The following is a 5,658-nucleotide window of genomic DNA, read 5'->3' on the forward strand; positions in this document are numbered from 1 at the left end:
ACAAATACACCTGGGAGAGTGCGGCAGCGTAAACGAATCAGCTGGAGTGTAGCCTATCTGTGTGTTACGTACACTCCCTGCAAGCCAGACTCATACTAGATTTAAGCACATGGCTCCAATATCGTTATTAGCCAGTCGGAGAAAAGGGTTTTGTATCAACAGCACCACGTGACATCAACAGCATCACATGACATCAACAGCATCACATGACATGAGCATGGTCCAAAGATCTCCAACTGAGAGGCTCTTTGTTTAGGATCCTAAACCCGCCGGATTAGAAGCCAATCCACGAAGCCTCCATATGGACGTGTTGATCATCGCGGGCGTGCTTGACTTAGCAGACTCCAGACTAAAATCAAATGCCTCAATTAAATGGTTTACCTTACTGCTTCCTCCCTGGGCCTCTCCCTCCTCTGAGGCTGCAGCACGGAGACAGTCCTACCTTTGTTTCTCTGCTTTATTTGCATGCGTTTGGGATGTCCCTCCATTGTTAAAGCCCTGCTGCATTAGGGCACCTTCTGTCGAAGCACTGACTGCGACTTATGCAGCTAGTGAGTAAAAACCTCACTCCCTGAGACCTCAAGAGACACGATGCTGGAGGTTCTGCCCTCTATCGTTGCAACGGCCTAAAAACTGCGCTTAGTGCCAGGCGCAGCGCAGATTAGTGGGCGTGGACCAGCGCACTCGATATTTTGGTGTTCTCTTGGTGTCGGCGCTACACGCGGCCTGAAGCATTATAACCACGCCTTTTAAGCAGAAGATTATGCACTACCTGATCATTGGAGACGTGCAGTAAGCGAATCACAAGTTCTCTTTTAAGCTCCAATTCCACAGAGCGATCCAGTCCTGCAGAAAAGCCGACCAAAGCGCCCCTCCCTGTTTCATCCCGTCTGTCTCCATATATAATATTCCATATTATTATTATTCTCAAACCAATCTGACTGCAGTTTAAATACTGTCAGCATGTAAATACGCTACACTATAGCAAGATCAAAGTGAAAAGAATGTTCTAAACGCATTGGCTAGAAAAATATAGCCTATCTTTTTTCCATCGGTCTTTGTGCCTGTCTGATGCGCGAGAGAGATGGAGAGAGAGAGCGATAGAGACGGCGAGAGAGGGAGAGAGAGAGACGCACGAGAGAGGGAGAGAGAGAGAGATGGGGAGAGAGTGTGAGATCGGCAGAGGAGAGCTGTGCGAGAGAGGGAGAGAGAGAGAGAGAGAGAGAGAGAGAGAGGGGGAGATCGGCAGAGGAGAGCTGTGCGTAAATACGCACAGTAATATCGCACTGAATAAGTCCTGCTTTTGAAAAGCGCTAAATTAACGCCAGGGGGGAAGATATCGTTAGGCCGGTTTTTAAGGCCCGAAACGCCCATTCTGGCCTATTCTGGCACTGCGCCATGCCTCTTCGGCGTAAAGCGCATTTCGGGGCCTAAAACCATCTTGCTATCTTCCCGAGGCAGGCGCAAGGCACGTTTTTTTGCGTTTAACGCCAGTTTTTGCGCCTAAGGCCACTGGGAAGATAGGGCCCTCTGAGCTCGATTCCCAGTGGCGAGGGACTACACAATGTGGGTTACATTTATAAATGGACCCACTGTACCTCTAACATCTAACATTATGCAAGTGACATCCATAGACCATAACCTCACACATTGGTTTTTGGCTTTGAAGCTTAGTGTGGCCGTCGCCATCTTGGGAGACATTCTCGTTGCGAGACGACACGAGACCAGGGGTTTTTCGGAGCCGCAGCTCTGCCTGCTATTGGTCCGTGATCGGCAACATGCATGCTCTGTCAATCACACCCGCCCCCCGTACAGTTGTTATGAAAAGTGAAATTAGCTATACAGACCAATACTGTGTTTTGAAGCAGGCTGTAAACATGCTTAATCCTGTTGTAAAGACAGGCATTTTAACATGGGGGGTGAATGTGAAAGTGGCCATTCGAGGCGCTACAGCTTTCAGTATCACTGACAATTCCCTCCCCTGCCAAAGCCCAAGCTTGCCGCCTCGTTACTTCTTGATACAGTGTTGTACGTATGTTTTCTTCATAACGCTTTTAAAGCTGCACTAGACAAGATGTAAAATGTAAAAATAATATGATGTAATAAGATGTAAAATGTAAAAATACATCATTATTTTTTTTACCCCGCCCCATTATTTTTTTTATCCCATTTTTATCCCCCATTAGTGCTAATTTTAATTTATTTATCCTGGCTGCTGCTCCACCCTCTGCCGATCTGGGGAGAGCCATATTTTCTCCGAGACATGGGCAGTAGCCAGCCGCTTCTTTTCACCTGACAGGGGGAAGCTTCACCGGTAGGACATAGCACGTGGGAGGTTCACGCTATTCCAACGAGTTCCCCTCCCTCCGAACAGGCGCCCCTAACGACCAGAGGAGGCACCACATCAGCAACCAGGATATTGCATGTTTTGGTGTGGGGTTCCTATATGAAGGAAACCCCCAGTGGGCACGGGGAGAACATGCAAACAGAAAGGCCCCTTTGACGACCCCACCTGGACGGTGGGCACTCGAGGACATGCGGACGGGCACACACTCCTTCAGCGCTCACAGCGTCCCAGCTGGGAATCAAATACACATACACATACACATACACATACACACACACACACACATATATATATATATATATATATATATATATATATATATATATATATATATATATATATATATATATATATATATATATATATATATATATATATACATATATACATATACTGTATATACAGTACTGTGTATATATAGATACAGTATATACAGTATACACACAGTATATATATATACTGTATACATATACTGTATACATGTGTCTGTGTGTGTGTGTGTGTGTGTGTGTGTGTGTGTGTGTGTGTTTGCATATATATTGCGTGTGTGTGTATACACTTTCATAATTTGATATTTTCTTATTTTTTTTTATCTTTTGTGGACTGACTCAGGGCTCTCGGTTGAGATTAGATCAACATAGTTTGTTTCCACATAGTCCTATATACATTATGAAATCCAATGACAGTGTATGTTCCAAAAAATACTACGCACACATCGAGGAAATGAACCCAAAAAGAGATGAATTAATACCCACCCATAAACCAAGCCAGCCTCGCCTATATAAAGATGGGTGGACTTAAAACTAAACTGTCAGAAGCCAAGATCCACATCTAGATCTAACGCTCTTAACAGCCTTTTACCGTCGAGTCTGGAAAGGTAAATAGAAAATATTCCAACATCATTTGTTAATTCAATGTAATGGTTTTGTTGTCATGTTGTTCTAGTTCATATGTTTTTCTGAGACTGGAACTGCATTGAAATGTGTCATGTTATAGTTCAGTATGTTTTTCTGAGACTGGAACTGCATTGAAATGTGTCATGTTGTTATAGTTCAGTATGTTTCTCTGAGACTGGAACTCCATTGAAATGTGTCATGTTGTTCTAGTTCAGTATGTTTTTCTGAGACTGGAACTGCATTGAAATGTGTCATGTTGTTATAGTTCAGTATGTTTCTCTGAGACTGGAACTCCATTGAAATGTGTCATGTTGTTCTAGTTCAGTATGTTTTTCTGAGACTGGAACTCCATTGAAATGTGTCATGTTATACTGTAGTTCAGTATGTTTTTCTGAGACTGGAACTGCATTGAAATGTGTCATGTTGTTCTAGTTCAGTATGTTTTTCTGAGACTGGAACTCCATTGAAATGTGTCATGTTATAGTTCAGTATGTTTTTCTGAGACTGGAACTGAAACATTGAAATGTGTGTGATTTAGTTTGCTTCTTGTTGTCAGGATGAAGTGTGCCGTAGCCGTCGTTGCGCTGATGCTGCTCGTCCTCATGGTTGATCCTGGGGAATGTGAGTAAAGTTCAGTGTGACTATATCACATGTATAAAGTGAAATGTACGCTATGGAACGATCAAGTGATTCAGTGGATGACATATAAAGTAAGGGCTGCATTGTATATTGTGCAACAAACTAACTTTTGTTTACTTGCATTTATTCATATATACCAGTCTAAGTTTAATTGAGTCCTGGCAGCAGTCTGATTATCACTGTGTTGCATGTCAAACAAACCCTTTAACACAACATGCAAAATACAGAGAGGGCTTCATTAACACACCAATTCAAATAATTAAAATTACAAAATGGAGGAATCGGAACATTCTTATAATACTGATTTTCTGTAAACATAATAATAATAAACATGTTTATCTCTGTTAAATTTAGGTGACCGAGGAGATGGCATTGGTGACTATGACGATGATAACTCTGGTACCCCAACCCCTGCTCCCCCTCCTACCCCTGCTCCCCCTCCTACCCCTGCACCAGGCTGTAACTGTGGATGTCGTGGCTATCCAGGCTATCAGTAACAGCACGACAACCATGGCCAGATAGGAGTCCAGCAGTAAGTCCCTTCACAAACACAGCCACTGTCACATTGTGATGGCAGTGACTAGTCTTCTTTAAAGTAATATCTCAACTTTATCTTGTCAAATAAAACCTGCCATTCCTTTCCTTCTCCACCAGGAATGGAGGCGGATCCCAAGACCTTGATGTCAACGGCGGCCTGAATATGAGCTAAATCTTTCAGGGTGCGTCAAGGAGCCACTTTGATGCTTTCAGATAAACAGAATATAATTGCTCTTAATACTAGACATTCTTGCTCTACAATGCCAGTAACAAATTGACTAAATACCGTACTATAGTCTCATGTTTCTCATGCTATAATCATGTTTTATAAAACGGCTCTCTCAAATCAAGCAATCTGATTGGTTCACAGCCATTGTATAAATCCAATAACTCACTCCAATAACCCATGGCCATGGGTTATTGGTTGCCATGGCAACTCTCTTACTAAAAGCCTTTGGTTACCTCAAAAAAAACAAATGGCGGAGACAGCTGTCAGATCCTTGTGAATCGATCTTCGCTTATAACTTTACTAATACTTCGCAGAAAATTATGTTTTGTACAAGAATAAATGCGGGCTAATGTCTTCTTTGCAAAAAAAAGGCTGTTAACCCCGCATTTAACCCCTTAACGTTAGTTAGTGTCGGGCTTTGCAGAAAGCACTCAGCTTCTCAGCAAGCGCTGAGAATGCAGCGCTGCGCTCGAGCTGCCTGTCGGCTTTCCAGAAAGCTCTCAGCTTCTCAGCAAGCGCCAGGATTGGCCAATGTCAACTTCAGTCTCCAGAACGATCCAATCAAATCACCCGCACGTTCTTGCAGTCCCGCCTTACAGTAGTGTTTCAACTGACTCTATCAAAATACCATGTCAGTCGGACTTATAGTATTATTATTATTATATTATTATACTTGGAAACCGTTTTATAAAAGCAATATAGCACTCGAGCTGCGTGGTGTTGTGGCATATATCCCGCTGATAAGCTGTTATCCCACTCGGCCTGCGGCCTCGTGGGATAACAGCTTATCAGCGGGATATATTCGCCACAACACACTTGCTCTCATGCTATATTGCTTAATTATACCATGGTCTGCAAGGTGTCCATTATTTTGTGATAATGTACAGTGATAATGTACACCTAGCTAAATGGTCTGTTCACCGTTCATATCAATGCGCCATAGTTTCAACAGTGGTATCAAGAGAGCTGTTTGAGCTCTATACCCCCGTTAAGGGTTAATATGACAATTT

General features: G+C 42.9%; 1 long non-coding RNA gene across 1 annotated transcript; it reads left to right on the forward strand.

Annotated features, from left to right (window-relative positions):
• Positions 1–3,164: 3,164 nt before the first annotated feature.
• On the forward strand, positions 3,165–5,351 carry LOC310770841. Its single transcript, XR_014552358.1, has 4 exons — positions 3,165–3,224; positions 3,800–3,864; positions 4,237–4,414; positions 4,537–5,351. It is a non-coding gene; the product is annotated as an uncharacterized lncRNA (long non-coding RNA).
• Positions 5,352–5,658: the final 307 nt, after the last annotated feature.

Source organism: Poromitra crassiceps (assembly GCF_964638095.1).
Source record: "Poromitra crassiceps genome assembly, contig: HAP1_SCAFFOLD_247, whole genome shotgun sequence".
In the NCBI taxonomy this organism is placed as follows: Eukaryota; Metazoa; Chordata; class Actinopteri; order Beryciformes; family Melamphaidae; genus Poromitra; species Poromitra crassiceps.